At 38.1% G+C, this 9,875-nt stretch overlaps 1 long non-coding RNA gene across 1 annotated transcript in view; it reads left to right on the top strand.

The window, feature by feature from the left end:
- The first annotated feature begins 3,459 nt into the window (after positions 1–3,459).
- LOC139752596 (uncharacterized) overlaps positions 3,460–9,875 on the top strand; it is a 901,151-nt gene continuing 894,735 nt past the window's right edge. Inside the window, exon 1 of the long non-coding RNA XR_011713540.1 lies at positions 3,460–3,899. This is a non-coding gene — a long non-coding RNA (uncharacterized lncRNA). The remainder of the gene's footprint in view (positions 3,900–9,875) is intronic.

The following is a 9,875-nucleotide window of genomic DNA, read 5'->3' as shown; positions in this document are numbered from 1 at the left end:
AGAATGTTTCATAAAATTCTTGGTATAATGGTTAGGCTTACAGAGACTTAAGAAAAAAAAAAAAAGGCCTATGGTACTGAAATAACGTCCAACGGTTACTTTCTAACGTGGAAAAATGGGTCACAGTGTAATTTTGTGGAATATGTTGTTAAACCTATTTACATTTTGCGTCTTTCTATTTAATCTCTCAGCCAGTGTTTGCCAGGTGGTGTGTGTGTGTGTGTGTGTGTGTGTGTGTTGCAAAGGATAAATTTTATGTTGGGCAGACTGGTAAGGATCTTTCTGTTAGATTTAAGCAACATAAATATAGTATAAGAACGGGACTAGAATCAAATGCCTTGTTTAATCACGTTAGAAGCTATGATCATTGTATTGACTTGAGTAATGCCATCTCAGTTATTATATCTAACTCTATCACCACGAGAAATATCATTGAATCTTCTATTATTGAATACACAAAGAATTATAATCTTAATATGAGTGATGGTCTATACAAATTAGATAACTTTATTGTTGATAAAATTTGTAAAATAAGTTTATGAACGCTCGTTGTCTGTCTTGGACAATCGCATGTTTACCAAATGGCGTCCTAGCTTCGTCTCTTCGATGTATATCAACTGACTGTTATATATGTTATATATCTATCTTGTCTTTCCTCTGATGATGTGATTATTACACGAAAGTGCACTTGGGAACTTATCGTGTTTCATTTTCCCCGTGGACTCATAGGAATATATATATATATATATATATATATATATATATATATATATATATATATATATATATATATATATATATATATATACATGATTAAGAGACGGGGTTACAAGGGGCTATTCCTCCCGCAACGCGCACACACAGACACACTACAGTGTTTTGTTGTTGTTGTTGTTAGCATTGCTGACCATGAGTCAGCACAGGCTATCCTTGGGTCGAGCCTGCTTGGGTTCGAATTCTGGGCGTGGCAGTCGGCCCACACCCAACCAATGCTTCATCCTTCCCTCGAGACAAATTGATAGATGGGCACCTTACTAAAGCTGGTATGTACGTGTCAATATAGTGCGGGTAACGGTGATCAATTGTGGAGAAAAAAAAAAAGATATGAGCCATAACATGATACATATATACTAGGATAAGAGACGGGGTAACACGAGTGTCAAACCCTCTTCCTGTAACATACAACCGGTAATCGAACACCTGTATCTGTGTGTGTATATGTACCTACATATATATATATATATATATATATATATATATATATATATATATATATATATATATATATATATATATATATGTATATATATATATATATATATATATATATATATATATATATATATATATATATATATATATATATATATTTTCTTTCTTTCAAACTATTCGCCATTTCCCCGCATTAGCGAGGTAGCGTTAAGAACAGAGGACTGGGCCTTTGAGGGAATACCCTCACCTGGCCCAATTCTCTGTTCCTTCTTTTGGAAAAAAAAAAAAAAAAAAAAAAAAAAAAACGAGAGGGGAGGATTTCCAGCCCCCCGCTCCCTCCCCTTTTAGTCGCCTTCTACGACACGCAGGGAATACGTGGGAAGTATTCTTAATCCCCTATCCCCAGGGATAATATATATATATATATATATATATATATATATATATATATATATATATATATATATATATATATATATATATATATATATGTGTGTGTGTGTGTGTGTGTGTGTGTGTGTGTGTGTGTGTGTGTGTGTGTGTACATTTCTTATTCATTCCCAATATCCTATATAAGCCAGCAGCACCTGTTATGACAACAAATTCTCTACAATACGTACCAGAGGGAGTATCACCTCCGACTTCCTTTCACCGCCCGTCGTCGTATTGGCCGGCTCATATCTTATAGATAATATTTGAGAGGAGGTCTTTCCGGTATCGACTCCCTGTGTGGTGATGCATGACTGGTATATGCACACTACCGGAGGCAAATGTTTATCTTCAGCTAGGGCAAGAAATGCTCGGCTCGTATGGAATATTTACCCAAGGGGATTTTTTTTTTTTTTCGGGGAAATACTGCAGGTTTTCTTTTTTTTTCTCTCTCTCTCTTCAAGACGAGAGTTGAATCTAAGTCTTTTGCAGCCCTGGGGAAGATTCCGGTACAGTATAGTGTTTCGTTGGATAATGACTGATCACAGACGGTAATACAAGTCAAGTTTTATCATTCACGTATGTCAAATTTGCTAAGGAATGCTCTCGTCTCTTGGTACAACGAAGAGGTACCATTATGGGCCAACATATCCCACGTAGCGATTCTGGGCATCTGGATGCCACATCTAAAAGCGCGCTGTGATTTGCTTAATTAGACGTAATTAGCATAATTACTTCAGGTACGCTGATGAAGGAACACAATGTTATTCTTCGTATCGCAGTTGTGTATGAATGCAAGATTCACCCTCGACACAGCCACAATAAGTAACAGACCTCATAAGTCCTGAGTAAACAGTGCAATAAGCAAACACCATAAACAAGGCAGTTTGGGTATTCAGAACACACTGGTCTTTGAGCTCGAACTCCACAAAGAAGATTAGCTTCATTAATTGATCTAGTTATTAATTTTTCAGTTTCCCAATTAGCCCAAGAGTTAAGGTAATTATATTCGTTAATATCTTAAATAATTTCTCATTATGATTGGTATTAAAGAATACTCTTGTCTTTTTAATTAGTAGTTCCTGGAAAACATTTTGGCCTATAACATATACGAAAATGAAGATTAAGCTAAACTTCAAAGCCATTTTGTTTCTTACTCTTTCCAGTCTGTTCTCAGCTCACTCAAGATCTTCATGAGAAAACGTTTTTACGAAGTATCTGAGTTAAATTTCGCTTTTTGCGTGTATGTTTCTGGCTTTCATGCGCGTCATATCCGTCGTTGGTGGCTGGATTTCATCATACGGCTGGCAACTGCGTCCAACCAACGAAAATATCTGTTCCATTTCGGAAAATATACCCCTCCAGTTTGGTGTAACGCCAGTATAGCGTGAGTGCGATATCTGGTATTAACTTTGGTTGCTACAGTTAGCGGTCAGATGGAGTTACAAGCATCGGCTGTTATGTGCTTGTCATCTGCGCAGCTGATAGTTTCGGTATAGAATGTGGTGGCGGCGCCTATCACGACGGGTCTACGTTGACAGAAGAGCTGCTCTGCTCTGTCTGCAGAGAAATTAGAATTACACAGAGTCATACGAAGTTCTGCCGAATGCCGAGTGATTTCAGAAATTAAAAAAGAAAAAATAATGGTGATAGTATTTGTTAGATATATTATACATATCTCTACAAACAGGGATCGAGAGTAAACAAATCCTTGAAGCTCTACAAAAGCATAAGATGGTTAACTCATCAAATACGAGTTAGTTTAGAGCACTCTATTTGTTCTCTATACGTTCTCGTTTACGAGTTACTTGCTTACCGAGTAGATGGTGGTGGCGGCAACTTCCGACACCTTTTGAAAACTATGATAATTTGGGATAGTTACACTTCCAAAATACGTCTTCTTTGGACCAACAATATTTTTTTTTCTTTAGTTCGCCCGGAGTAACGGAGCCGTACGGATGCAGCCGGTGTGTTAGTGTTTGTGAAACTGTTTTCGACCCGTTTTTCATGGAGTGTAACGTCACTGTTAAGATGTGAAAACTTTTATATACCAGTGAACATAAGGACAGTGGTTGATAGGCCTATACCGTCTCCGTATGGTGTGTAGACATTGAGAAACCGTACGGAAACATTCAGTCGCTAGTGGTGACGTGATCATGTGGTCGTCCCACAAGGTAGGAGATGATGGCCCAAAAGTTTATTGCGTCGTCTATTTGGATCAAGAAGTCATACTGGGGACTGCGGACGACTTTGACGAGGTAAGCAATTTTTTCGTTGGAATTTTTAGACGTTTGATGGTGAAACGCCGAACGTGATCCTGTGACCTAGGAGGTAGGTAGTAGGGTTGTTAGCACATTATTCACCCTCATATCTTTGTTTACATTTCGTTTGAACTTCGTTAACAATGTATTTGAATAGTTATGTTTTCTATACGTCATGGTTGAGTTGTATGTATTTTCATATGCATAGTAAAAAGGTATTTGTTAGGTATCGTGGTTGCATAGTGAAATATCCTTTCTTTTCATAAATTTTGGTGAAAAATATAGTAGATTTTCTGTCTCATTAGACCGGTTTGGAAGCACCCGGCTTAAAGACTTGAGACCGTTAATCGTTGTTGTGTGACTGTTGTCGTCTGATACACGTATGTGAACATTCAGTGCTCAGGTTCAGGAATACGTTCAAACATACGCGTTTATGTTCGAAACTTGTTACCATATGTTAGGGCGCATTCGACACACAACTTGTCCATGCATGTATGGTCTTTATTGTTGTTATATATTTATATATATATATATATATATATATATATATATATATATATATATATATATATATATATATATACCGGTAGCTTGTAAAATCAGTGTCTTTATATTTCACTGAAAGAACATGTTGCCAGAATAAGTTTAAAGAGGGGAAGAGAATATGTGTGTACACGCTCCTGTAGATGTGTACACACATACCAGTGTAAAATATTCGCTTATGTATATTTGCGTGTTCGTGTGTGTTTACACGTGTATGTGTAAGCGTAAATGTATACCGATAAACTATGACCATTTTTACTTCAAGATACCATAAGTGGTGTGTTGTTTTTGATCAACAAAGCGCTTCCGTTAGTTTCTTTTAAATCCCCTTAGAAATAAGTCTCCATTATTGGTGTCAATATCTGTTATTTTTGTTGTCTCTTTAGTCATCTTAACCGTGATTTAACAGCAAAGTTCTCAATTCCTTTCATTGATTCCTTTCATATTTCTGCTTCTATGTTTTTCTCTATACCATATTCGTATCTTGATATTCGCTATCACCATAGTTTCGAATTCATTTGTATTCTAGTTATTACTTTTTTTCCCCACCTCTCCTCCCTGACCGGATTAACTATTCTAGGCATAAAGTCGGCATAAATTCTCAATGACCAGGCTGGGCAGTGTGTGTGTGTGTGTGTGTGTGTGTGTGTGTGTGTGGGGCCACTCCCTTTCATGCAAGTGATGAATAGCCTCTGCCAAGTCGTGCTCTACATGTGTATTACATTTTTTTTTCCCCGACTCCATTCATTCTTGTCTTTAGATACAGCGTTTGAGCTTTTTACATGGGAAGGACAGATAACAGGAGACTTTGATGTGTCCATGATGAGGTTACCTGCCGTTATATCATTAATAGTCGTCTTTATTTTTTTTGTTTTACCGACGTTGTAAAGTCGAGAGGGCGAGGTCTACATATTTATTGTTGTTTACCAACAGTCAGTATGCAAATTAAGTTTCATTGCTATAAACAAACACTGGAGGAACACATTGCATATACTAATTTTTAGATACGTGTCGGTCATACCACAGCTGATTCTTGTTGTTTCCTCTTATTTAGGGTGTTCATATTTTTTTTTTCTCCCCATCCATGACTCGTAGAGGTGACTCGAATGTACGTAGACGTCGGCGTTCTATGATACTTCTCCCAAGGGATCTGAGTGAGAAATTGGTGCAGTCACGACACACAACCAGACTCTCAAAGTGATACTTTCCATCAGGTTCATAATGACGACTGAGACGAGTGAAGGTCATAAGGGAATCATTTTGGACATTGTAGTTGTACCGTAGTTCACTTAGTGATTAAATACAGTCTTCTGCAATATATATATATATATATATATATATATATATATATATATATATATATATATATATATATATATATATAAGCTGGTGACTGAGTTTGGTAAAGTGTGTGAAAGAAGAAAGTTAAGAGTAAATGTGAATAAGAGCAAGATTATTAGGTACAGTAGGGTTGAGGGTCAAGTCAATTGGGAGGTAAGTTTGAATGGAGAAAATCTGGAGGAAGTAAAGTGCTTTAGATATCTGGGAGTGGATCTGGCAGCGGATGGAACCATGGAAGCGGAAGTCAATCATAGGGTGGGGGAGAGGGCAAAAATTCTGGGAGCATTGAAGAATGTTTGGAAGTCGAGAACATTATCTCGGAAAGCAAAAATGGCTATGTTTGAAGGAATAGTGGTTCCAACAATGTTGAATGGTTGCGAGGCGTGGGCTATGGATAGAGTTGTGCGCAGGAGGGTGGATGTGCTGGAAATGAGATGTTTGAGGACAATATGTGGTGTGAGGTGGTTTGATCGAGTAAGTAATGTAAGGGTAAGAGAGATGTGTGGAAATAAAAAGAGTGTGGTTGAGAGAGCAGAAGAGGGTGTTTTGAAATGGTTTGGTCACATGGAGAGAATGAGTGAGGAAAGATTGACAAAGAGGATATATGTGTCAGAGGTGGAGGGAACGAGGAGAAGTGGGAGACCAGATTGGAGGTGGAAAGATGGGGTGAAAAAGATTTTGAGTGATCGGGGCCTGAACATGCAGGAGGGTGAAAGGCGTGCAAGGAATAGAGTGAATTGGAACGATGTGGTATACCGGGGTCGACGTGCTGTCAATGGATTGAACCAGGGCATGTGAAGCGTTTGGGGTAAACCATGGAAAGTTCTGTGGGGCCTGGGTATAGAAAGGGAGCTGTGGTTTCGGTGCATTATTACATGACAGCTAGAGACTGAGTGTGAACGAATGGGGCCTTTGGTATTTTTCCTAGCGCTACCTCGCACACATGAGGGGGGAGGGGATTGTTATTCCATGTGTGGCGGGGTGGCGATGGGAACAAATAAAGGCAGACTATGAATTATGTACATGTGTATATATGTATATGTCTGTGTGTGTATATATATGTGTACATTGAGATGTATAGGTATGTATATGTGCGTGTGTGGACGTGTATGTATATACATGTGTATGTGGGCGGGTTGGGCCATTCTCTCGTCTGTTTCCTTGCGCTACCTCGCTAACGTGGGAGACAGCGACAAAGCAAAGTAGATATATATATATATATATATATATATATATATATATATATATATATATATATATATATATATATATATATATATATATGTGTGTGTGTGTGTGTTACCGTACTTCGCCTGCATGAGGTTTAATCGCGAGTGAATTGTCACTTGTGGCGAGGAGTCCATCATTATCCCATGACTGGGGGTGGCTCAGCTATTCAGCTGCAGCATCGTATGGAAATGGGTTTCTAGAATAACCTCAGGACTCTTTTAAGAAAGGGGTCCTGGGCCAATTATGAATAGATGAATAAGTAAATATATTCATATACATATATATTTATATATATATATATATATATATATATATATATATATATATATATATATATATATATACATATATATATATATATATATATATATATATATATATATATATATATATATGTGTATATATATGTGTATATATATATGTGTATATATATATATATATATATATATATATATATATATATATATATATATATATATATATATATATATATTGCTATCGAGTGGTGCGGCTGGTATGGTGTATGTGGACTTGAGGACTTAGTGAGAAAAAACTTCCGGTACTCTTCCCAATTCAGCACTTTACAAGGACTAACGAAGCAAAATGATAATCATTTTAATTGTTGAAGCTTAATTCACATATCACGTTACTGTGGTTTTTTATGCTTGATTAACGATGCATGGTAACTGTCGGTAAGGTGCAAGAGAGTTGCATCGACGCGGGTAAGGTGTGATTTGTATATTTTGAGTGTTAAGATGAAAGATAAGTTCTCTGTTTCTGTGGGACGTGTGTGTGTGTGTGTGTGTGTGTGTGTGTGTGTGTGTGTGTGTGTGTGTGTGTATGTGTGTGTGTGTTTGTGTTTGTGAGTGTGTGTGTAGGGCGAGGCCCAGTAAGAAAGAGGTCTTGAAATACGGTATTTTCACTTTCCGGAATTCTTCTTCTCGAAAGTCCTCTCTTTTTTATCGATTGTGTACTCAACACCAAGAATAATTGAGGCCTTGATGGTTCAGCTCCGTAAAGGCAAACTTTGGCGCGCCGATGAAAAAAGGAAAAAGGGGAGAATGAAAGAAAAAAACATATGTATCGTGCAAATATACTTTTGTTTTTATCTGGGAGCATTAGTTCCATTTTCTATGCCTTTCCAGTTTTTATATAGACGTTGGTCTGATGAGCACAGTGTGTGGGTAAACAGAGAGAAGATACATATCTTGGTGATAAAGCGTGGGTGAAGGTGAAGCGGCCTAAGCAGTGTGAGGGATTGTCGACTTAGTGGGGTGTAGGCTTAGATAAGGTGACTTAATATTTCATTTGTAAATATGAACCCTGGAATGAGGGTGCTATAGCCTTAACGAGAGAGTAAGAGCAACAAAGAGGTGTGGTGACCTGAGGAATAGGTAACAAGGCTTGGTATCTTGTGTGTGTGTGTGTGTGAGAGAGAGAGAGAGAGAGAGAGAGAGAGAGAGAGAGAGAGAGAGAGAGAGGAAAGGGTGCGACAGACTTCCAAAAGGGGAATGTGGGATGATTATGGAAAGTTGTGGGAGTCACGAGTAATAGAGAGAGAGAGAGAGAGAGAGAGAGAGAGAGAGAGAGAGAGAGAGAGAGAGAGAGAGAGAGAGAGAGAGAGAGAGAGAGAGGAAGAAGAAGAAGTAAGTAGGCCTAGGGGGTTATGGGCTGCGTTAATGCCATTCGTTAGGGCGAAGGACTACGTACCTAAAGAAGAAATACTACCTAAACACAGAACATTCAATCATCCTTTTTTTCTAGCGAAATTTAAACATATGTAGTTTCTTTTTTCTAAATCTATTGCCGTCTATTTATGAATTAGATGAAGTGAGTTTCACTCGTTAAGTGTGTCTGAAATTTTATTGTCATATCTGCTGATGGAAACAAGTTGGCTTACATGGAGTGGCCTTAGAAATGTGCTGGTTTTCAGACAGATTTCGGAAAAGGTTAAGCGACACGATATCATTCTCCTTTGCCTGTGTTTCATGTGAGTATCCCTATACATGCGCTTAGGAAGCTTTCCACGTCCCTTGGGCGGCACAAGTGGTCATATAGCGCAGTGATGCTGTGTATATGTATACGTTGGGACAAGTGGGTGGCATTTGAGCAATGTGTTCACTGTCTGCAGTGTGGTCGTTGCACTGAGGGCATGAAGGGTATTGTAGAGCTTGTAGAGATGGAGGATGGCTATGACGTAGATGAGAAAGTGTAGCTCGTACGTGTCTGGGAAGTGTAGTTTCGGGTGGGTGTTCACCACTGAGTTGGAAGAAGAGCTGTTTAGTGCTTGTCGAGTCATTTCACTTTGTCATGCTTTGTCAGTGTTGTGTTTGTGGGGTTAGGGGATATGGGAATATAGGATGATGAACTGTGGGGCAGGGATAAGCTTTACATTTCTGCTTGGGAGTTGGTAGTTAATTATAAAGTGGTTTGGATTGGGAGGGTCTAGTGGTGTTGCATAGGACTGATTGCTGGGTATGTTAAGGTGGGATTGTATTGGAAGGATATTTCTTGTTTCGTTTTTTTTGGTTCTGAATGTTCATGTTTGCGTGGATTTGTATGGATTCTAGTTTTGTTATCTTTGTTTTTGATAGGGACGATGACAAGCAGAAGAGGCGTAATATAGTGTGTAGCTGGTGAATTATGTACAGAGGATATTAAGGTATTTTTTTATTTCGTTCAAATTTGATAAGTTATGTTCTAAGAACTTTATAGAGTGTTTGCTGCTTTTGTGTTGATGTTTGTGAGTGTGGGGAGTGAATATATCATCAGTGTGTCTCATGTGATGTCCTAAATAGTTGGTGTTTTGTTGGATAGGATTGCCTTAGCCTTATAAGCTAGCAGGAGGGGCAGGTTGGA

Source organism: Panulirus ornatus, chromosome 13 (assembly GCF_036320965.1).
Source record: "Panulirus ornatus isolate Po-2019 chromosome 13, ASM3632096v1, whole genome shotgun sequence".
NCBI classification, from domain to species: domain Eukaryota; kingdom Metazoa; phylum Arthropoda; class Malacostraca; order Decapoda; family Palinuridae; genus Panulirus; species Panulirus ornatus.
This window is presented reverse-complemented; position numbering and strand designations above follow the sequence as displayed.